The sequence below is a fragment of the Podarcis vaucheri genome (assembly GCF_965113315.1).
Source record: "Podarcis vaucheri genome assembly, chromosome: 5".
NCBI lineage: Eukaryota > Metazoa > Chordata > Lepidosauria > Squamata > Lacertidae > Podarcis > Podarcis vaucheri.
The window spans coordinates 16628025-16651357 of NC_138763.1; the positions used below are offsets into that span (position 1 = coordinate 16628025).

Genomic DNA, 23333 nt, shown 5'->3' on the forward strand with positions numbered 1-23333 from the left:
TGAAGCCATTAGTTCGAGTCCTATCCTCCCAGGCAGGAGAAAACAAGCATGCTCCCTCCTCCATGCGACAGCCCTTGAGATATTTGAAGATGTCTTGAAGCCCTGGGGAGCTACTGCAAGTCAGTGTAGACAATACAGTCCTGCACTAGATGCACCAATGATCTGACTCTCCATAACGTAGCTTCCTATACTCCTAATTCCCACACCTTTCCAGCAAAGACTGCATCACAAGTTAACTTGCAGCTGCTCTGTGGGTGGCTGCCAGAAGAAGACACTATGTGAATGGACGGAAGGGAGATATTTTTTACTTTATGTTTTCTTGCTACTTTCCCATGATTCTATGCCTAGAGGATTGGTGGGGTTCCCACTCTGCCTCTGGTCAAGATCTTCAAGCAGAGACTGAACAGCCATTTAGTGAGAACGGTGGTAACATCCAGGTAGGACTTTGGGGCTGATCATTCATATTATTTATTTACTTATTTATAACCTACCCTTCACCATTTGGTCCCAGGGCAGTGACACATAACATGGAATGCAGTCAAAGCACCATCAGAAGAATGGAGCAGTGTCGGCACTTATGACCAATTGAAGAAAGTGAAGTAACACACATTTCCATTTAAAGACAAGTGCCCACCTTATTCTCCAAAGGACTGAGTCCAGAGTCTAAGCTTCCCTAGCTGCACCGCTTGGTTGGTGATGCTCTCAACGCTGGCTTTGGAAAGCATGAAGGCGGGGGCCTCTTCAAGGCCCCTCTCCAACTCTTCTGATGCTATCAAAATAAAAAAAATCCTTCCTGTAGCACCTTAAAGACCAACTAAGTTAGTTCTTGGTATAAGCTTTCGTGTGCATGCACACTTCTTCAGATACACTGTATTCAGTGTATCTGTATTCAGTGTATCTGTATACACTGTATTCAGTGTATCTGAAGAAGTGTGCATGCACACGAAAGCTTATACCAAGAACTAACTTAGTTGGTCTTTAAGGTGCTACAGGAAGGAATTTTTTTATTTTGACTATGGCAGACTAACACGGCTACCTATCTGTAACTGATGCTATCAAGTCATCATTGGGCAGGAGGAATGTGGGGCGAGGAGGGGGCAAGCAGCAGGTGTAGAGAAAACACTTCATAGGAATGGATCGGTGGCTCCTTGTCAAAGTATTAGCATATGCACAGAGATAGAAACTGCCTGGCTTCCTTTTTTGTCACACATAGACAAGATTACCCTATGAAATCCAGCCCAAAGCGAGAGGTTGGCCAGGGGTAAGAGAGGGCCCGCTGGCTCCAGGGTGTGGTAGGGTTATCTCCGTGGGGGGCACGTTAACGCTGTCTGAGTCTGACTAACACGTGGTGGGGAAGGATGGTTGTCTTCGCGGCTCCTGCTGCTGGTGCTGCTGAGCGGATCACGTGGGCACGGGAGGGAGGAGGAGAGAGAAAGAGAGAGAAGCGCTGAATAATTGAGGGCTGCAGCGATCCGCTCGCCTCCTGCCTGCAAGCCAGCAGCCCGCGGGAGCTGTCCTTGGTTCTGAAAGCAGCGCCGCGTCCCGGAGGTCTCCTGCCAGCGCCCCTGCGCAGGGCATCAGAGGCGCCCGCCTCAAAAGCCTGCAGCAGCCTCTCCTCTCCTTGGAACAACTCGGGAGTTCGCCCCGCTCCCTCCTCCTCTTCCTCCTCCATCCCAGCTGGATCCTCCCACCCCGGGCTTGATTGGCAGCCGGGGAGAGAGGGGAGGGGGTGGATTCTGTGCATCTGAGCGACAGCCGGCCTCTCGCCATCCTCCCCGCGCCCCCTCCACCCCCGCTTGGGTCTCTCCAGGGAGGGAAGCCGCGGAGATCCTGGAGTGGCAGGTGCAGCCAGCCCCCTCCCTCAGCACCAGCCTCCTCCGGCATCCTCCGCCGGGACCCCGCGCAGCTCCTGGACCACCCTCGCCGCCGCCACCGCCACCGCCGCCTCTCCAGCCCTGAGCTCATCCAGCAGCATCCGCGCGGGGTAAGCGATGGGTCTTTTCTCTCCGCTTCCATTTTACGCCCTCCCTCCGGCTCTCCTCTCCCGCAGAGAGCCTGTTAAGGCGATTATTGGGGGGCGGGGAGGGGGGGCAGACAGAGGGGGAGAGAGAGAGTGAGAGAGAGATGAAAGGTGATGCATCCACCCTATTAGTATTAGTTTTATTTTTGCCCTCTCCCTCATTCCAAATTTGGGACGCCACAAGGGACACCACCGTTGAATTGAGGCGTAGTGCAGAGTTCCCTACGGGAAGCGGACCCCCGAGAGTTGAGTCGCTGTCTGTTTGGGCAGCCCAGGGTTTTCTGCTACATCCTCTTACTCCTTGGATGATGAAGAAGAGGGAAATTATGAAAGAGGACGCAGGAGCCACCTTCAGCTCCCTTCCCCTGCTTGGGATGCCTCCCATGTGAGTTCCAGGGAGGGTCTTTTATAAGTACTTTCTTGGTGCTTGCGGAAAGGGAGGAGTTCCACTGGGGCGAAGGGGTAAGAGGAGCGCCCCACACACTCCCCCCATGGTTGAGAAGGGGGTTTAGTCCGACTCCTTCCACACTTGCAGAGGACTCCTGGCAATCTCTTCCTTCTGTCCCCTGCTCTATAAAACTCCACTCATGGGCAGAAGCTCATTCAATGGACAGTCGAGGGTGCTTCGTCTGTCCTCAACATCACCATTGGAAGCAGCAGCAGCATTTGTGTCGCGCCCGCCCCGAATATACAAATCGCTTTAGTTATATTATCTCAGCACGCTTTGCAACCACTTTGTAAGGTGTAGTTTTATTATATATGCCGTGCTGCAGGAAGAAGGATGTGCTTTGAAGCAGAGCGCCTTGCCTAATCCTAATAGCAGAGGTGAAAATTTGATTCCAGCAGGGGTTTCCCCAAGTTGCTGTTCAGTCTCGCCAGCTCCGTTTAGGGTGTTGTTGTTATTCCTGTTTCATAACTGAAGGGAGAAAGGGGCTATGATGGCTTCATATACACCGTCTCTGGCGTTTGTGAGAGTAGATGATAATACGCTGCCAGCAGGAAGGGTGCCGGGGAGGGTTGCAGTGGTGTTTCCTCCCTCTGGGCAGTAGAGAGGAAAACGCTGGAGAGATTTGCCACTGTTCTTCCCCCAAGTGTCTTTCTGTCTACCCACCGCCCCCCATGCAAACACATGCACAGCAGGCAGGGACACGCTCCTTTGATTTCAAGTTGCAAACCCATTTTTTTTCACGGCCCATATCCAAAAAGTAGGGGCATAATTTTGAGGGCTACCTAACATCTTAACTCGAGGGATCTCACAGGAGTCACCTCAGAGGGTGGGTTATTGTTGTTGTTTTATATAGTTAGTCGCCTGCATCGCAAATGAATCAGAGGGCACGAGGGATTTAAGACTGATGAGCTGAGGATTAATAGAAACTGAGAGTGAGAGATAGTGGAGTGAACGGATAAACACAGACGGATCACACAGAAATAATTCATCCTTCATGTGTCTCTGACATCCCCCCACCCCACCTCAGAAAACCCCTTCTATGCATCAGATTATGAAACAAACTGAAAAAGAGCAAAAGTAAGGAACGCTAGGGCAGATGGAAGCAGAGAATATAGATGATGGCAAAATCATCAACATATTGAGAGGGAAAGAGTTGGGGGTGGGGAGAGAGAAATAAGCAAAAGACAGAAGATTGCAGGTATCTGGCTCAATCCATTAGAACTATCTTCTAGATTATTGGACAGGTCTGATGTTGGAAAGGACTGTATCTGCCATTGCTATTATACAGGCTGTTGTTGTTAAAGGAGTTGAGGGTCTTCTTGCCAAAATCAGCTACAGATACTCAAAGCAAAAAAAAGGGGGGGAAACAAAAGACTCTTCCCTATCCAAGAAAGCTTTTTATGGTGGTACTGGTAGATTTGTAAAACCTCCTGTAGTTTGCTCCAGAGTAGTCCCATTAACAGAACTCCAGAATAAATGTTTTGAAGGTTGTGGACTTTCCTTCCTTGGAGGTCTTAAAGCAGAGGTTGGATAGCCATCTGTCATGGATGCTTTAATCGAGATTCCTGTATTGTAGGGGGTTGGACTAGATAGCCCTTGGGGGTCCCTTCCAACGCTACAATGCTATGATTGAAGTGTGACCACACAGGGTCCAAGGTCACCCAGGGAGCTTCATGACTGAGTGGGGTTTAGATCCTAACCTCTACATCCTAATCTGGCTCTTTACGGCTGCGTAGAGTAATTATATTGGCCCCAACTATCATGTCTCACTTGGCTATCCCAGTTGATCTGCCTTATTCCAATCCCTAACATCCAATTGGTTCCTATACCTTTCAGAGCATGGAGAGGATGAACAGGTGCAGAACTTTCCATGACACAACTGTCATGGATGAAAAACCCTCACCTGCTGAACTCATCTTCACTGGCATGAAGCTAGTGGTGGTTCAGAAGCATCTTTCACATGCCAGCTGTTGACAGCCTTAGGGCTGCTTCACTCATTGCACATGCTGAAGTTATACCTGTAAATGATATTGCCAATATGTGCAGAAATGTAATATATTACTGTGGAGGTGTATGTTTGCAGGTCTGTGTGCTATGTAGATACAATAGTAAGGGAACTGGGATTGGCTCCAGCTCTGCTTGAGGGTACCCTCAGTTGTATGTCCAATTTACTACAACCTATTGTTCAAAATGGCTTTTACTTACTGTTTCACCAGCACTCTTATAGGCCACCAAGCAAATGTGCTTGCGACTGCTTCATTTAGAAGTGAGGGCCAGATCTACCTCTGGGGTAAACTAAAAAAGGTAAATGGGGGCCTTTTTATACAATACAGTTTTCACACAGAAAGTCTTTGTTATTAATTCGTTGCATTTATGCATTGCTTACTACATTAAGGTCTCAAAAGGACTTACAATGGTAAAAGCATTCGTAATGCAGAATACGTCAAAAAGATAAAAGAAGGTCATTAACTAAAAGTGCTCATTCTGCAATAATATAAAAAAGTGCAAATCCTACCCCAGCCTGCTAAAAGATGAACACCTATGTAGGCTAGGGTATCTTCATACCATGTGACCCCAGTTAAGAGCCTAATATGTGGAATGTCAGGCGAGTCAGGAATGTCTTTGGCTGGTGCCTAAGAGTTGATAAGGATGGCACTAGGCACATCTCTCTGGGGAGAGCATTCCACAATCCGGGAGCCACCACTGAAAATGCCTGTTCTTCTGTTACTACCCTCCACACACCCCTCAGAGGATGCACATGAAGCACTTCAGATAACAACCACGTGTATGCATGGCTTCACACATAATTAGTTTTCCGAATACATTACCAAAGAACTTGTAACAGTCAAAAGATTAGATCAGGGATAGCCAATGTGGTTCCCTCCAGATGTTGGTGGACTACAATTCCCATCATCCCTGACTGGCTGGCGCTGATGAGAGTTGGAGTCCAATACCATTTGGAAGGCACCATTTTGCCTATCTGGCTCAGATGGCTTTTTAAAAGGGTGAAACAAGCTCATGGAGAATATGAGAATTCATAGCGACATGATAGCCAAATTAAGACTCCATGTTTAGAGGCAGCATACCTCTTAACAACAGAAGCTCTGAACCAGCAAAGGAGGACTGATGTCTTCACGCCCTGCTTGCAACCTTCCTGGAGGCATCTAGTTAGGCACAGCTGGAATCAAACTGCAGGCTGGCGGAGCTTTGGTCTGACACAGTGAAGCCTCTCATTCTTATGTTGCATATAACCTAGATGTCACTTTCCAGATTATCAGCACCATTTCTGTCATCCAGTAGACAAGGCAGTTTTCAATTTACATTTCCGTCCCCTATTACTGTATTTGCAGTGCCTCCAATTGCCGTGTGTTGTTGCTTTGCTTTTGGAATTAGTGATTTGTTTAGTGATGTTGCCTCCAGTGTATGGTGCGTGGCTCCCCTTCCGATCAAATCACATTTCTTTATTTGTGCTTGTTTAAAACACCATAAACGCAGTGCCATTTATCTGGGGTTTTATGGCACTCCATTCTTCCATGGTCACTTGCATCAGCGCATATGTTCTCCTGCACTTGTGCCTTTGTGTCTCTCCATTGCGTTTCCACTTCAGGCATTTTTCAGAAATGTGCATCTTGATTTAAGTCCTAACCCATTTTAAATTGTCTCTCTTTTTTTCATCTTCAGTTATTGAAGCACTCAGGCTCTCTTATGCTCCTAACCTCCACTGCCCATAACCTTAGTCAGTTTACTTAAATACTGTGTATTCCAGTATATATATATATATATATATATATATATATTATATACTGTGTGTTCTCTAAGTGGTTCACAGAAAACAGCCAAAATACAATAGCACAATAACCACAATACATACCTAACTATGGCATAGTGCTTAGCTATGGACATGGAATGACTGGAGGCACAAAGTGGTCAGAAATCTGCTCAGCATTTAGGAGAAGGGTTTAGTGACAGGGCATATGCTTTGAGTGCAGAAGGTCCCATGTTCAATCACCAGCACCTCTAGACAGGGTAAGGAAAGACCCTTGTCTGCAGACCCGAAGAACGGCAGCTGCCAAAGAGCATGGTCCATAAATGGAAAGCTTGTGGCCTCTCCAGCTGTTGTTGAACTATAGCTTCCATCATTCCTGACCATTGGCTATTCTGGCTGGGCCTGGGCCACAGGTTACCCATCCCTAGTACTGATCTAGACGAGTCAATGATTTGGTAAAAGGCAGCTTCATAGTGTCCCTCTGGTGGGAGCAGAATTTAGTTATCAGAGCCAATATATCGGAGACATATGTCATATGTCAGGAGTTGAGCATAGGCAGAAACCCCTAGCTTTGGGCTTATGTTAAACCAAAGCTAGTAGCAGTGATGTAAAAGATGCATGTGTGTGCCCAGATGAATGGATGAATGGTAGGGTAGGATATCAAAATGCAGATGTGCTGTCCTAGGTGCTGAAGTTCCCATTCTCATAACTGTACTATAGAGCAAGAATATATACCGTATTGATACTGAATGTTTTAGAAGAATAGTTAAGTATTAGGATAGTAACTGTGTGTGATCTGCTACTGTTTATTTCCAATTTCTGCCATTCAAGGTTTTTGGATTCCTGCACCAGGCGGCTCATGCTGAGCATTCCTCTGTACCACAGGCTAGTCTCGTGTTCTGTTTGGCCATTCCACCTCCTGTGATAAGCCTATGTGTACTTGAATAGCTATAGTTTTAAGTGGCTTGGGCAAAAGGTCTGCCACTCAATCTTAGCTGAAATGTAAACACAAGCATACAGTGGCAAGTGACGCTCAGACAAATTCATTGGTGGAGCCATCTGATGAGCAAATGATATATGTCTTCCGCAGATGCTGGTTTGAGTCCCTGGTGGACTACTTCTGCCAAATGGGAGGCTGTGCCTTTCGTGCTGACTTAGACTAGCAGGGGATTAGATAATAGGCCTATCAATGGGTGTTAGGCATGACACATGTGATGTGCAACAAAATGAGGCAGCAGATCACTAGCCCCCAAGAGGAGAAATCTGGGAATTTAACATAGTTGTAGCTGGGCAGTAAAATAGGTCCTTTATCTGAAGCAATCTCACCAGAAGATCAGTTACTATTAACACCCAGAGGCAGCATGACTGCTGTTAGGCAGCAAGAATGTGGGAGAGCTGTTGGTTTCTTATTCTGTTTTTGCAGGTTTTCTGGTTGACCACTGTGGGATACAAAATTCTGGACTGCACATATCTTTTGTTTCTTGCAGCAAAGATTCTGCTTATGATCTTACAACCTTAGCAAATGCAAATTCAAACAAGGCAAATTTTTATTTTTATTTTATTATTTTATTTTATTAAGGCAAATTGAGGATGATGATGATGATGATAATGATAATAATCATCATAGAATCATAGAATCATACAGTTGGAAGAGACCACAAGGGCCATCGAGTCCAACCCCCTGCCAAGCAGGAAACACCATCAGAGCACTCCTGACATATGGTTGTCAAGCCTCTGCTTAAAGACCTCCAAAGTAGGAGACTCCACCACACTCCTTGGCAGCAAATTCCACTGTCGAACAGCTCTTACTGTCAGGAAGTTCTTCCTAATGTTTAGGTGGAATCTTCTTTCTTGTAGTTTGGATCCATTGCTCCGTGTCCGCTTCTCTGGAGCAGCAGAAAACAACCTTTCTCCCTCCTCTATGTGACATCCTTTTATATATTTGAACATGGCTATCATATCACCCCTTAACCTCCTCTTCTCCAGGCTAAACATGCCCAGCTCCCTTAGCCGTTCCTCATAAGGCATCGTTTCCAGGCCTTTGACCATTTTGGTTGCCCTCCTCTGGACACGTTCCAGTTTGTCAGTGTCCTTCTTGAATTGTGGTGCCCAGAACTGGACACAGTACACCAGGTGAGGTCTGACCAGAGCAGAATACAGTGGCACTATTACTTCCCTTGATCTAGATGCTATACTCCTATTGATGCATCCCAGAATTGCATTGGCTTTTTTAGTTGCCGCGTCACACTGTTGGCTCATGTCAAGTTTGTGGTCAACCAAGACTCCTAGATCCTTTTCACATGTACTGCTCTCAAGCCAGGTGTCCCCCATCTTGTATTTGTGCCTCTCATTTTTTTTGCCCAAGTGCAATACTTTACATTTCTCCCTGTTAAAATTCATCTTGTTTGTTTTTGCCCAGTTCTCTAATTTGTCAAGGTCATTTTGAAGTGTGATCCTGTCCTCTGGGGTAAATGATGATGATGATGATGATGATGATGATGATGATGATGATATATTTATACCCCACCCATTAATAATAATAATAATAATAATAATAATAATAATAATAATAATAATAATAATATATTTATACCCCACCCATCTGGCTGGGCTTCCCCAGCCACTCTGGGCGGCTTCCAACAAAATATTAAAATACAGTAATGCATCAAACATTAAAGGATTCCCTAAACGGGGCTGCCTTCAGATGTCTTCTAAAAGTCTGGTAGTTGTTTGCATGGTAGGAGCAAGCCCTACCCTCTGGACCTACTCCAGAACTCTAAAGGAACTTAATTGCCAGAAAACCTTCTCCCACCATTATATGTAGTTAAAACACAGTATTGGCCAAGGAAAGGTTAGCTATCAAAATGATGCCAGGTATAAAGCCATTTATCAATAATTATCTATAGCCATTTACCAGTAAGCTCCCAGGTTGTTATCAGTGGCACTACATATTCCATTCATAATATGGTCTGTTTTTGAATTTTCTCAAAGAAGAAAAGAAAGAGCAACGGTCTCATTAATTTTAAATGGCATGCAATGTGTCGGTGACATTTTGGATATATATCACTTTTTTCATGATCAACAGGTAAGGCAGCAAATTCATCTTAAAAGCAATGTGAATTTGGACAAAAAACCAATGCAGCTGTTAACCAGCATTCTTTTAACTTTTTCAAAAAAGCACGTTTTTTGCATGAATTAGCTTGTATGAATTCGTATGATCTCAGAACCTTTTTAAAAATCTGGACAAAGCTGCAGCACTCTGAGAGAGGCACACTGGGTCTCGGCCAGATTGAAGAATATGAGCTGCCTTATCCAAATGATGATCTAGCAGAGAGGTTTGTATTCCTCCTGGGTCTCAGGGTCCCTTGTGACCCCAAAACTGCTAGCAGTGGGAGCTGCCGCTGTGCTTATTTCCCTTCACGCTGTTCGTGTAATGCCAGAAGCCCAAAGTCACATGGAAGGACCAATGCCATAGATTCTACTGGCATACATTTTTAATATAACATACATATTTTATTCACACAACTAGGAACTCCTGGCAAAAGAGGACTGCTACAGCTGCAACATGTGGAGCATAAATTGCACAACACCCTTCTACTTAGAGTCACAGAATCTTAGAACTGTAGAACTGAAAGGGATCCCAAGGGTGATCTAGTCCAACCCCCGGCAATGCAGGAATCTCAACTAAAGCACCCATGAGAGATGGCCATCCAACCTCTACTTAAAAACCTCCATGGAAGGAGAGTCCACCACCTCCTGACAGTTCCACTGTCAAACAGCTCTTACTGTCAGAAAGTTCTTCCTGATATTTAGTCAGAATCTCCTTTCTTGTAATGTTAAGCCATTGGTTTGGGTCCCCTACCCTCCTGAGCAGGAGAAAACAAGCTTTCTCCACCTTCCATGTGACAGCCCTTTAGATAGTTGGAGATGGCTATCATATCTCCTCTCAATCTCCTCTTCTCCATATCCCTAGTTGGAACTGGAACTGGAGCCCAGATTTGTAAGTAGCTCCATCATTGATTAGCAAAACACATGTGTGCGCTTTTCATGCAGACGTTCCCAAGCTTAGTCTCCAGTTAGAAGTGGCAGGTGGTATGAAAAACCTTTGCTTGAGTTCCTGCTGCAGATTAGAGTCTACAATTCAAGACCAGTTGGGCAGATAGTTTGACTTGGTATAATGGAGTTTCCCAAGAGCCTCTGTGGTGTCAACAAATCTAGTATTAGCAAGCCAGGAAAGGCAAATTGCCCAGGCAGGAAAGAAGCAATTAAAAGAAAACCTTAGACCAAGTATCCATCCACCAGTTGCTGCATCAGCTCACATACCTGTCAAAGTTGTGGTGTCTTGTGGGAGACAAGCATTGTCTAAGAAGGGCCTGAAGCGTTTCTCTAGGCTTATGGCCTACAAAGTTGATTGGAAAATGGATTCACGTAACATCCTTGTTTCTCTTCAGTTTTGATTTAATTTATTTAGGCTTTCATCTCAAGCTCTCAGGGGCTCTCTGTAAATATTTATGATGTTATGCAAAAGAGGAAGAAGCTGGATTTCTCTCTTCAAATTTCTCACAGTCTAAAGCAGCTTTCCCCCAAATTGTCCCTAGCCAGATGTTTTGGACCACAACTGGCTGGGGCTGATGAGAGTTGTTCATCACAACATCTAGCAAGCTCCTGATTGGGGAAGGTTCATTTAAAGTCTGTATCTATTTATGAATAACTGATGTGATTCATAAATCCAGTGTCTTAAATGCATGTCAGTATCAGTCCTGACAAGGCTCAAACTGGGAGAGAAAATTACATGTAATTGTTATGGTTTTAAGCATTCTAAAATGCCATCTTTGAGCTTTGGCCAAAATGTGAGCCCCACCCTTTAAAGTGTTCTCTGGCATATTTCCAAATGCAGAACAAGTGTGGTATCAGTATCCAATACAAGTGCTTTTCAGCCTATAATTTATATGTTGTTAATTACAAGATAACCCCCCCAAAAACCAGAACAGAAAATACCACTTCTGTGATTTCCATTTTCCCCGTACTTAATGTGGGCATAGGCTACATTAGAGCATTTCTAAGGACATTATTTCTGCTAAATTGATTTTATTCCAGTAAACACTAAATGGCTGCCAATTTATTTATTTTTTGGAAATGACTCCCACAATGCTTATGACATGAGCTCACTGCATGGAGGGGGGCGAGGAGTGAGTATGATGCATACATGTTTGTTTTTTCACCGCTCTTCCAAAATATGGCTTGTGACCAGAAGCTTGACAAAAGCTTTTACAGCAATCTGAGAGTAATGTAATGCCTTTGGTTCTTATTGCTGTACCCAGACCCCTTTTCAGGCACCTTCTTAGCTGACCCTACTGGCAAGAGGCTCAGTGCTACTGACCATAATATCATTGAATGCTACCATGTTACAGCCTAGTACATGTGCTTGAACTTCCATACAAAGCCACTAGAGCTTGAGAAGACTGACATAGCTACACCTTCTGATGCTTTTGTTGCTGCCACCCAACAACAGTGTGGTGCAATGGGAGTGATATTCTCCAGCAGAAGTCATGGGCCACCTCTTACCTTTCCACTTCCTGCCTGATCTGCCCTTTCTCTTATTGCTCACCAGTGCATCCCATAGCTTCTCAGAAGCAGACACGCAAGCAGAACCATTCTGTCTGCTCACACTTGTGGTCTTCCAGACCTCTCTTGAGCAGCCACCAAGAGGTAGCATTTGTCTACAACCAACAGTACCATAACTCATTTCAGGTACTTTTATGGAGCAAAGAACTCCAGACACCTGTACCTGTCATCTTCTGGAAGCAGCAAAAGCCTTCTGGGAAGCAGCGGAGTTGGCAGGAGAAGGTTGAGAGCCAGAGAAGGACCAAATAGGAAGCATCTCTTCAGCTTCTGCATTCTCTGCCTCTTGCTGAGTAAGGGTCCCCACTCGTGGGTCTCTTGCCTTCTATCCTGGAGCTGTGCTTGCCATGCCTTCAAAATCCTGAGGTGATAACCACATCTCTCTTATTGGTTGTGTGCTGTTAGCAGCTGGACTAGTTATGGCCCAGTTTTGGCAATATTTGGAAGGGACATCCTTATCAAATTGGCTTAATAGGGTTTAGCAATTGACCAACAAAATACAACTAGCTAGGTGACAGAGACACAAAGACTCCTTTCCAACTGATTGGTACTGTTTTATTGATTACATGAATAAGAAGGGGGGGCTGAACTTTCACAGGCATCCCCCCCTCCATTTCTCTAGGTTAAATCATATTCTATGCTTTAGACCGCTGGCTGTGTGTTCTTATGTTGCACTTTCACTGTTTACCTTAGGATTTCTTTTAAGACACAGATGCTATTTTCAAAAAAACCCAATAAACCTCAGACATCTGGTTGTCATGCCATATTTGATCAAATATGTATTTTATAACTCCTTCAGAGAGCATGCTTAAAAACGAACACACCTAGAATAAATGGAACCTCCGCTTTCTCACTACTTTACTATGCAATTGTGCAAGTGCAGATCCCCTCAGTTGGTAGAGCATGAGACTCTTAATATCAGGGTCATGAGTTTGAGCCCCGCATTGGGCCAAAGATCCCTGCATTGCAGGGGGTTGGACTAGATGACCCTTGTGGTCCCTTCAACTCTATGACTCTACCATAACTAGCATTCAAAAATGGGGAACCACCACCAGCATTCTGAAGTGCTGGAGTACATTCTACCAATTTACAAGTCTACCACCTCATCTCACTGCATGCACCTTGAGCCGCTGAGAGTAGAAACAAATTATTAGAACGGTCTTCCTCAGCATAGGGCCTTCCAGGGAGTTTTGGACTACAATTTCCAGCAGGCTGAGCTGATATTTCTGGATGCTCACATGCAGAAACACAAAGAGAATGGCCGCCCCAATTTATTTATTCCATGAGCCTTATGTTGCCAAAATAGCACCATCCATTCACAAGAGAAATGTATCAGCAGGCTTGGGAAATGTTTGCAGATGCATACAATGTTCTTTGAGGGGGAAACCCTAAAGGGTGGTGTTGATGGGCTGGGCCACAAAGCAACCCAGTGAGAACTGAGCATGCGCAGTGGCCACAGAATGCTGAGTGACTGATAGGAAGGGAGCATGGAAAATGTGGCTGGCGAGGGAATAGAATGGGATCCTGGGCAGCAGCATTTTGTTGGAGGCCGCACTTGCAGATATATTAACAGAATTTTTGCAGGCCCCCACTTACATATATATTAAGAGTCCTCTGCTTCCAGCAGCACTCTGCAGCTGTCCAGACCAGCAACTGATTCTTTTCAGAATTATTCCGATGATTTGGTTCTGCTCTCTGAGTAATCGCTCCAGCAGAAGCTACTACTATTTTACGCCATGGTGGCTGAGAAGGGGAGGGAAATGAGTCAGCGTTAGAAACATCACAGCCTCGTAAACGATTACTAATTCATGGAGGCTGAGGCACAACTGAGCCGTGAGGGTGAAGTTGCAGCCAGCTTGCTGCTACAATTTTCGTAGCTGGTCCATCTCCTCGCCTGCCACTCACGAAGGATTACTTTTGCCCGTGAGCTATGTGGTTTTTGGTTTCAGTCCCAAACCAGGGTGTTAGGTGGGTCCCTGCTGTCCCTTAACCTGCCTCTTATTTTGTGCTTCATAATGTCTCTGGAATAGAGCATCGCCGCAGGATCTTTCTTCCTCCCTAGCATTCGTAGAAAATAAAAACAGCGAGTGGGGAATCCTGCCAGAAGGAGTCCAAGCAGATCACGTGGCTCCTGTTTTCTTCTCCTTTTATGTGATTATTATCAATAATTTACTGAGCTCTATAATACTATAAATTAAGTCAACGGGACAGGCTGTTAAGAAAGAAGCAGGTATTGCAGTGGCATGACTCACACAAGGATTGCCCCCCACACACCCTACTCTTTTTAATTCATTTACATCTACAAAATTACAGAGTCAGGCAGGTTTTTTACAACCCTAGCAGGAAAGTGGATGATTGCTGGAATAAACAGGATTGTGGAATTAATGTGTCAGTGCTGGGGGACAATGTGGTATTGCTGAAAAGAAAAGAAATCTATGCAGAGGTTCGTGGGAATAATACAGATCTAGGCTAAATACTGGGAGGGGATCTAGAATTCTGTTTAGCAGAACAGAAATTAGGTTTTGAATAATGGTGTGTAAATCAGCATACTTTACTCTGTGGGCAAAAAGGTGTTGTGGCTAGAAGCATTGATGTCAAGCATGAGAGCCTGAGAGCCACATTTATTCATGGGGGACTGTCTAAGTGCCACCTGTCATTGGTGGGCATGGCCAAAGGAAAGGATGAGAATCTTTCCTTTATACAATAGGATACATTCTAGGCATGCAAAAGTTAGAGGCTGTATACACACACACACACACACACACACACACACACACACACACTCCTTTCCATCCTCCACCCAGGCAGATAGTATCATAGTTGAAGGCCACATTTCCGCCTGGCAGAAGCATTTGAGTAAGGTAGGGAACATGAACAAAAGGGGGAAAATAGGAAGTCTTAGGAAGCTGAGTTCTGCATTCTGTATTATGCTTTTTACATTTCCAGCATTTGCACACAATTGCAGGATGTCCACGTTTCTTTCATATTCTTTCACCCTGCCTTACTTTGGTTCATGCTTTCTGTGGCCCCTCGCTTTGATCAATGGGCCAAGGAAAACAGAGAAGTGGAGCAGCGAGTTGCAATCCTTCATAGCTGTATAACCAGTGGGAGACCTTGATCTTGCATTAATCAGACCACACAGCTCACAAAAGGAAGGTGTAGTTCATTTGCGGGGAGGGAACAAAAATCACATTTGAAAGACAAATGTGCTCACCGCTTTGAGAGTCTCAGCTGTGTTCTTTGTGTTAAATCGTCATAGGAAATGCTGGGAGGCTACTGAAAGGAGGAACTTTTATTAAGGAAGGAGGAAAACAAACCTCTTATCTAAGTGACCTGTGGCAAAAGGTCTGAAAATGAAAGATGTCACAATTCAAACCTGCCTTTGCTGAAAATGAAAAAAATAACAATTTCAGCATTAACTTGAGCAAGAGGCACTGCAGGGGAGAGGAGCCAAAGCTTCCTGGTAGGAGGGCCGGCCCTGTTATTAGGCAGACAGAAATGGCCACTTCAAGGCAGTTAATTTGGGACTTCATTATTATTGTCATTTGAGTGCATCCCATTTTGCTGCTTGAGGCAAAATGGGGATGCACTGCTGTGCTGCATCTGATCTTGTGTGCTCCATGAGATCTTGCAGGAAACTGGTGCCGCCACCGATGCACCACCTCATGGGCTTCTGCCGCTCAAGGCTGTTGCCTCACCTTGCCTCATGGGTGGACCGGCCCTGGGCACTTGTGAGATTTTCTGACTCAGGCGCCAAAATAACTTGACTGGTCTTAGTCACTACGCACCTTGATTTGTGGGGAGCAGGTGCTATTTGCTGCTCAGCTTCAAGCAGCAAAATACCTTGGGCTGGTCCTGCTGTTTGACATGCCAAAAGTTCCATGCTCAGTTGCTAACATTTCCAGTTAAAACGATCTCTGCTTGAGACTATGGAGGACTGCTCTCCAAAAAGAGGACACAGATTTGCATCGAAAAGCCACATGTAAAAAAAACATTTAGGATGGAATTTCTTATGCAGCAAATCAGTGATCTGATGGCCATCAAAATATCAAGTGCAGAATCAAATTACATGGCTGACGCACCGAAGAGTGGATAATGAGTGGATGAGTATCCTACTGAAGCAGGCATTCCACATTTTCTCTAGTGGTTGGTAGCTGAAGCTTGACTCATGTAATTTTATTGAAGACATATTGAATTGCACAGCTGATGTCATGCCTTTGCCTACATTAGAAAAGCTGACCAAAAAAAGGAAGCAGAAACTGCCTCGCCAGGCTGAGATTTTACCAGACGAAGAGTAAGAGCAAAAACACGTGGAATAGCTCCAAGAGGGTACACACTGGGGTGCAATGCTGCCAGAGCCCCCAAAATGTTCTACTAGAACCCATGGGGTGGATGTTCTGGAACAGAAAGCGACTCAGCATTTTACCAACATATGTCCACTCATGGGCAATACTACATGCCTCAATGTATAAAGGTAAAGGTAAAGGGACCCCTGACCGTTAGGTCCAGTCGTAAGCGACTATGGGGTTGTGGCGCTCATCTCGCTTTATTGGCCGAGGGAGCCGGCATACAGCTTCCGGGTCATGTGGCCAGCATGACTAAGCCACTTCTGGCGAACCAGAGCAGCACACGGAAATTCCGTTTCCCTTCCCGCCAGAGCAGTACCTATTTATCTACTTGCATTTTGATGTGCTTTTGAACTGCTAGGTTGGCAGGAGCAGGGACCGAGCAACGGGAGCTCACCCCGTCGCGGGGATTCGAACCACCGACCTTCTGATCCTAGGCTCTGCGGTTTAACCCACAGCACCACCCGCGTCCCTAGCCTTGTTTTCAGAGGTAAATCATATGGGTTCTTTGCACTCAGAAGGTCCAGGGTTCATCCACTGGCATCTCTAGGTTAGAGGCAGGAGAGCTGTGTGGAACCCTGGAAAGTTTTTGCCAGTGAGTGTGGCCCAGAAGTAGGCAACATGATGCCCTCTAGATAATTACAACTCCCATCATCGCTGGCTTGGACTGATGGCCATTGTAGCCCTACAACTAGGGTGGGTGCAACCAGCCCACATCCTCCTCCCTCTCTTCCCACCACCTCTTCCGTTTTGTGTTGATGACAACAGCACCTGCTTCCTCCACCCCATTCGTCCATGTATTTCATGCTCTGCCCTGTCTGAGCCTCGCTCTGAGAAAGGGCCAATGGGTTCCTTTCTCAGAGTAAGGCATTCTGGGCGAGGAAGTCTAGAATGGCTGGGCTGCTGCTGTGGTTTGCTATGACAGCTTGAGCGCAGACTCAATATTTCTTGCAACTTGTTTAAGCGGCATTTATAGCTGCTGGGGGAAAGGACAGGATTGGCAAAGGCATTCTCCAAGACACCACACCCAGAATGCCTTGCTCTGAGAAAGGACCCCATTGGCCGGCCAGCCTGCCCAGTCCACCCAGGAACAAGGAGAACAGGGATCCAAAGGGCACCCATGGTCACCACCTGAGACAATTCTGCTTCAACCTTGGCTCATCCTTGCCAACATCAGAAGGGCACAGTGTTGCCTATCACTGGTGAAGACAGTACTGTTCTAGATGGACCAATGGACTGACTTGGTATAAGCCAGTTTTCAGTGCACTGTCCTGCCTCATGCCCTTTCCCAAAGTGCAAAATGTCATTTCTGAGATGGAGTGTGCAAAGTCAGTCACTTGTAACTGATATCTGTGCAACATGATATTGTCTTACCCAAGTTGATTGATTGCTGGCTGGGGAATGCAAACACTGTGCTAGAATTTATGTATTTGCATTTCTATCCTTCCTCTGCCTGAAAATATTAATAGCTTGTGTTACCTGGAAGAGGTGTGCTTACCCAAATGTATAGGATTCTCATATTTCAAAAAGCAAAATTCCTGACACCCTGGGCAAACCTCCCCGCAAAATAGTGATGTTAAGCTTTTTCCATCACGTTACCGTACATCCAGGTTTTTCTTGACATTTTGCCAATTCGGCAAAATTCTGCCGTGATGCCATTTTTACACCCGAAAAAAAGGACATGTCAGGAATTTCCCTGACGTATGGCAAGCCTACCAAACGTAGTGCTTGATGCCTCAGTGACTCACAAGACTCTGATTAGCCTGGTGCACTGGGGACTAGAGAACTTTGATCTAGCTGGCAAAGATCAGTTGGGAAAGGGCCTTGTGTTCAGATCAGTAAAGAAGGGAGCAGCAGGGGACTGCCAGAGCTGAGTGACAGAGCATATGCTTTGCATGCAGAAGGTCCCAGGTATAATTCCTGTCCTTCTTAAAAAGATCAGGTAAGAGGTGATGTGATGTACCAGGTTGAGTCCTGGCTGCCAGTCAGAGTAGTCAGCACTAAGCCAGGTAGACCAATGGCCTGAGTCAGTGTAAGGCAGCATAATATGCTGATCTCAGGCTGGTACCAACAGGAGTCCCTACTACTTAAGGCAACTCTTTCTCCAAGGGGGGTGCCAATGTGGGCAAGAAATCCAGGGCAGACAGCAGCTAATAATTCTGAGACTTGTTTCTGGGCTCAGACTCTGACTATATAATGCTTTTTCCAGGAAGAGCCTTAAGCTCAGTGGCACAACGCCTGCTTTGCATGAAGCAAATCTCAGGTTCAATCCTGGCATCTCCATCTGCCCAATCTGCAATCCTGGAGAGCTGCTGCCAGACAGTGTAGACAATACTAGCCTAGATGCACCAATTGTGTGAGGTGGCAGCTTCCTCTGTTCCTGCATTCCAACTTCCTGTCATTCCAAAGTCTTCAGAAGAGGTTCGAGGGGAAAGCAAGGAAGGGCGAAGGAGTTGCTCCTCCATTCTATGCTGGTTCCTGTCCTGTTGATCAATCTAGCAGCCAACAAGATCTTAAAGAGGCAGGACTGGTTGTGAAAAGTATGTCCAATTTTTGAAGTCACAAACATCTGGAAGAACTTTCCCACAGTGGAACAGACTCCTATGAGATGTATTAGACTTAGAGCAAACGTTGGATGGCCATCTGCCATGGACGATCTAGTTGAGATTCCTGCACTGCAGGGGGTAGGACTAGATGACCCTCAGAGTCCCTTCCCCACACTACAATTCTGTGATTCTATGATTCTATGAAAAGCTCATCCGTTTCCCACTGGCAGCTCACAGGAAAGAAGCTACTTCAATGAGCACGAGAGGAACAAGCCTCTGTGCTCGTTTCTCTCTGCCATTTAATTCCTTTTTAGCAAGTCCATGACGTAACTCGTTCCACAGATGCAGCTTTAGCAGCGACCAGCCTTCACTGTGTCTTAGTACAAAGACCATCTGCTCCAGCCAGCTGAGGGTCAGCTGCCAGTGTCACCAGTGACTAAAATAGCCCTGCATCTCTCTCTGTCTCTCTTTCCATCTCCCACCTTCCCATGTGCACATTCTTCCTGCACCATCAGCCGCCAGGTGTGGCTGCCTTTCTGAATTCTGTACGTGGTTCAGCTTACCATAAGCAACGTTCAGCTCTCCTCCTGTCTAGCAGGCGGTAGTGCAGGCGATGGGTATCCCTGGGGACAGAAGATACAGGGTTGGGTGGGCGGTCAGCCAGAATGCAACTAGTCTGGAGGCTATTTCGGGGCCCTTTGATATATGCCTAGGTAAGTCAAACCAATTGCACATATCCGGAGGCTCATACAAGTCAAGCTAGTAGCCAGGATGGCTTTAAGTGCCGCCATGGCAACAAATCGAACCTTCGCTGAATATGAATAATGCAGGAAATGTTTCCATAGGTAAAGATGATTTGTGCCTGTAAACATGTTTCTCTCTCTCTCTATCTGCAATATGATTGCTGTTTTAGTTTAATTTTCCCTAATGAAGAATGTTGTTGTGGTGCAAACAACCCTTTCCTAATAATGTCTGGCATCACAGCAGTAGGTGGTAGACTTTTGATTAATGACAGTGAGAATGGAAAAAGCCAATTAGAATTCAAAGAGAGATGGTTTTCTTGTCTCTTCTTGGGCTGTGGGGGGGCCATGGGCTGACAAAGTGTTTTTCTTAAGCTTTTGGGTATCATTGTACAAATTTTGTGTTTATCCACTCATAAGCCCATTTATTCCTATTTCTGCATCAATCTTTCAATTTCTTTTTTAAACTCACACCATTTTTTCATAAAAAAAATTTTCAGAGTTTTTTTCATTAAAAAATACATATTTGTGTATCCTGTAGTTTGCTGAGGGTACTGAGAGTTGTGAGGAGAGTGGTTTATCAATCGAGCCCTCTTCCCAGGGAAGTCTGGGAATTGTAGCTCTGTGAGGGGAATAGTGGCCTCCTAACAACGGGTGGCGCTGTGGGTTAAACCACAGAGCCTAAGACTTGCCGATTAGAAGGTCGGCGGTTCGAATCCCCACGATGGGGTGAGCTCCCATTGCTCTGTCCCAGCTCCTGCCAACCTAGCAGTTCGAAAGCACGTCAAAGTGCAAGTAGATAAATAGGTACCGCTCCGGCGGGAAGGTAAACGGCGTTTCCGTGCGCTGCTCTGGTTCGCCAGAAGCGGCTTAGTCATGCTGGCCACATGACCCGGAAGCTGTACGCCGGCTCCCTTGGCCAGTAAAGCGAGATGAGCGCCGCAACCCCAGAGTCGGCCATGACTGGACCTAATGGTCAGGGGTCCCTTTACCTTTACCTTAACAACCTTTAAGCACCCTTAATAAACTACAGTTCCGAAGAATCCATGACTGTTCAAGTGGAATCCTAGTGCTTTAAATGCATGGTGCAGATGTGGCCTCACTTATTGGTCTAGTAAATGCAAATCACCACCATCAAGGAAAAGAACCCTGTGGGTTGGGAACCATCTTTGGAAGCTATTTGCAAAACCAGAAATGAACAAAGTTTTCTCCAGGAAAAAATAAACCTGTACAGCCTTCCCCTTCTCCCCCAGTGTTTAATAAAGCCCCACACCGACGTGTTTGTGCCATTTGCTGTGTTTAATGGGCAAGAAGGTAATTAGTGGATGAGTGAAAAATGCAACATTTGGCCATAGGGAGCATTATACATCTTTGAGTTTTCTATGTCCCCACAGTGGGATGCTTTTGAGCTGAAAAAGACAGACATAGTTTAATTATAAAGCACTCAGTTGAAACCCATCCAGATGTTTTAAATGTCACTGCTGAAGTTATGAAACTGATGTCTTTGGGTGCTCTTTGAAGCCACACGGATTAAAACTCTGAATGCACTTAAACTGAGCCAGATCACCAGCTCATTATGCCTGCTGCTGTCTGCAGTGACACTCCAATGTAGTTCCCACCAGCCCTGCTGTCTGAGATCCTTGCTTAAAAATAGCAGGTACCAGGGGCTAAACCAAGTGCAGAGAAAGCTATGTTCCAACAGTAAGCTATGGCACGTGTCCCCCGTCCTCAGAAAGCACAGTCAGTAGCACACTGGACTAGGCCTCCCACATTGGAAGTAAGAATTCAACCACTTGGCTATGAATGAAGAGCTCAACCTTATGGCTATTGGCTGCTAGTTGGGATGGCCATCTGCCACATCCAGGATCAAAGGCAGTGTGTCACTGAATTCCAGTTGATGGGAGCAACAGCAGGAGATGGTGACTGTGCTCCTGCCTGCCTTTGAGCTTCCCACAGGCATCGGGTTGGTCACTGTGGTTGGAAACAGGCCTATTCAATAGGTCTTATATCCTGCTTTATAGAGCACAGTCCCCGATTTAAAGTCCAGTCCTAGCCCTGTTGAAAGATAACAATGTTGATGGGTATTGGTAAGAGGATATATTAATTATATCTAGTCCTCTACAGACCCATGTGTGTGTGTTAGGAAACAAAAGAAGAAATGGCTGGTACCAGGGGGTTTTTAGGAACGCAGGGCTTGTGCATAAAGAGCCCCAGTAGCAGAGTTACAATCCCATCATTAGGCAGATTTAGTGAAGTGTAGGAATAGGCTTTTTAGCCTTATTTTAATGCACTCCAGCTACTTGAAGCGGTTGGCTCCCTTTACCTCTCCTGCACACCATACGTTGAAGGAAGTTTAAAATATATTTTACTTACAGTCATGCATTGTTCTTAGCAGCAACGATAAATTTCTGGTAAATGTTCTTGGTTGAAAAGTACCACAAGGGCAGTCTCAGACATATGTCTGGGACAGAGAGCTAAGGTGAGGGATCCGTCACATGCAACGCGAGAGGGGGGGAGGGAGAAAGAGAACAGGAAATAAGAATTATTTCTTCCCTCTCAGGAGAAGGGGGATGTGACATCACTGAGCCTACTCTAGCAATTTAGAAGTCTGTGGTTCTTAACCCTTTCACATACTAACTCTGTCCTGAACTAGAGACTCTTGTCCCCTTGCTATCTATTCTGATTGGCAGTAATTTTTTGAAGTCTTTTATAGGACTTTAGCAGGACAATAGCACCCTCCCCTTTCCAGCAATTGGTATTCAGAAGCACACTGCCTTTAGCTGTGGAGGCAGAGCATAGCCATTATGGCTAGCAGCTACTGATAAGTCTTATGCTCCATGAATTGGCCTAATCCACTTTTCAAGCCATCCGTCATCTCTGCGTGCTGTGGGAGTGAGTTCCACAGTTTAACTATGCACTGCATGAATATGTACTTTCCTTTGTCTGTCTTGAGTTTTTCAACATTCATCTTCGTTGGATGTGGACGAATTCTAGTGTAATGAGTTACAGGTAGGTAGCCGTGTTGGTCTGCCATAGTCAAAATAAAAAAATTCCTTCCAGTAGCACCTTAAAGACCAACTAAGTTAGTTCTTGGTATGAGCTTTCGTGTGCATGCACACTTCTTCAGATACACACATTCTTCAGATACACATTCTTCAGATACACAGATACAGATGTATCTGAAGAAGTGTGCATGCACACGAAAGCTCATACCAAGAACTAACTTAGTTGGTCTTTAAGGTGCTACTGGAAGGAATTTTTTTATTTTGTCTAGTGTAATGAGTGAGACAGAGAGAGAGAAAGTTTTCTCTAGCCACTTTTTTCTATGCCATGCATAATTTTATAAACTTTGATCATGCCACCTCTTCCTCACCTTTTCTATAAACTAAAAAATCCTAAATGCTACAACCTTTAATCGTGGGGTAAATATTGCTTGGGGTAAATATCTGGGGAAACTCTCTAGGTTTTAGTCAACCAACAGCAGTCAACTTAACGCCATGTTTTTGCTAACTTGGCTAAATTTCTGTATGTACTGTATTAAAAACACACATTTAGATACAAAGGAGGAAAATAGTTTCTTTTTAGCCAAAAATGAAAAAAAGAGAGAATTGTTTCTTCCCCAGGCAGCTGGAAAGATATTGTTTCACACTACCCCTTTCCTAAACAGTGAAAAGTTCAAGGCACCATTTGCCCAGTAAATATCATTTGTGGAAGAGAACACAGAAGAAAGCTTGTTACCTTTCTAATCATCTATGTCCAAATATACAAAGTAATCATTTCTCAAGCAGAAAAAGCAATAGGTTGCAGAAGCAAGCACACAGTGTATCTACAGCACAGTCCTATGC

At 45.2% G+C, this 23333-nt stretch overlaps 1 protein-coding gene across 1 annotated transcript in view; it reads left to right on the plus strand.

The window, feature by feature from the left end:
• Positions 1–1337: 1337 nt before the first annotated feature.
• SLC7A14 (solute carrier family 7 member 14) overlaps positions 1338–23333 on the plus strand; it is a 53155-nt gene continuing 31159 nt past the window's right edge. Inside the window, exon 1 of the mRNA XM_082224120.1 lies at positions 1338–1984. The gene's annotated coding sequence lies outside the window, so the exon portion shown is untranslated. The remainder of the gene's footprint in view (positions 1985–23333) is intronic.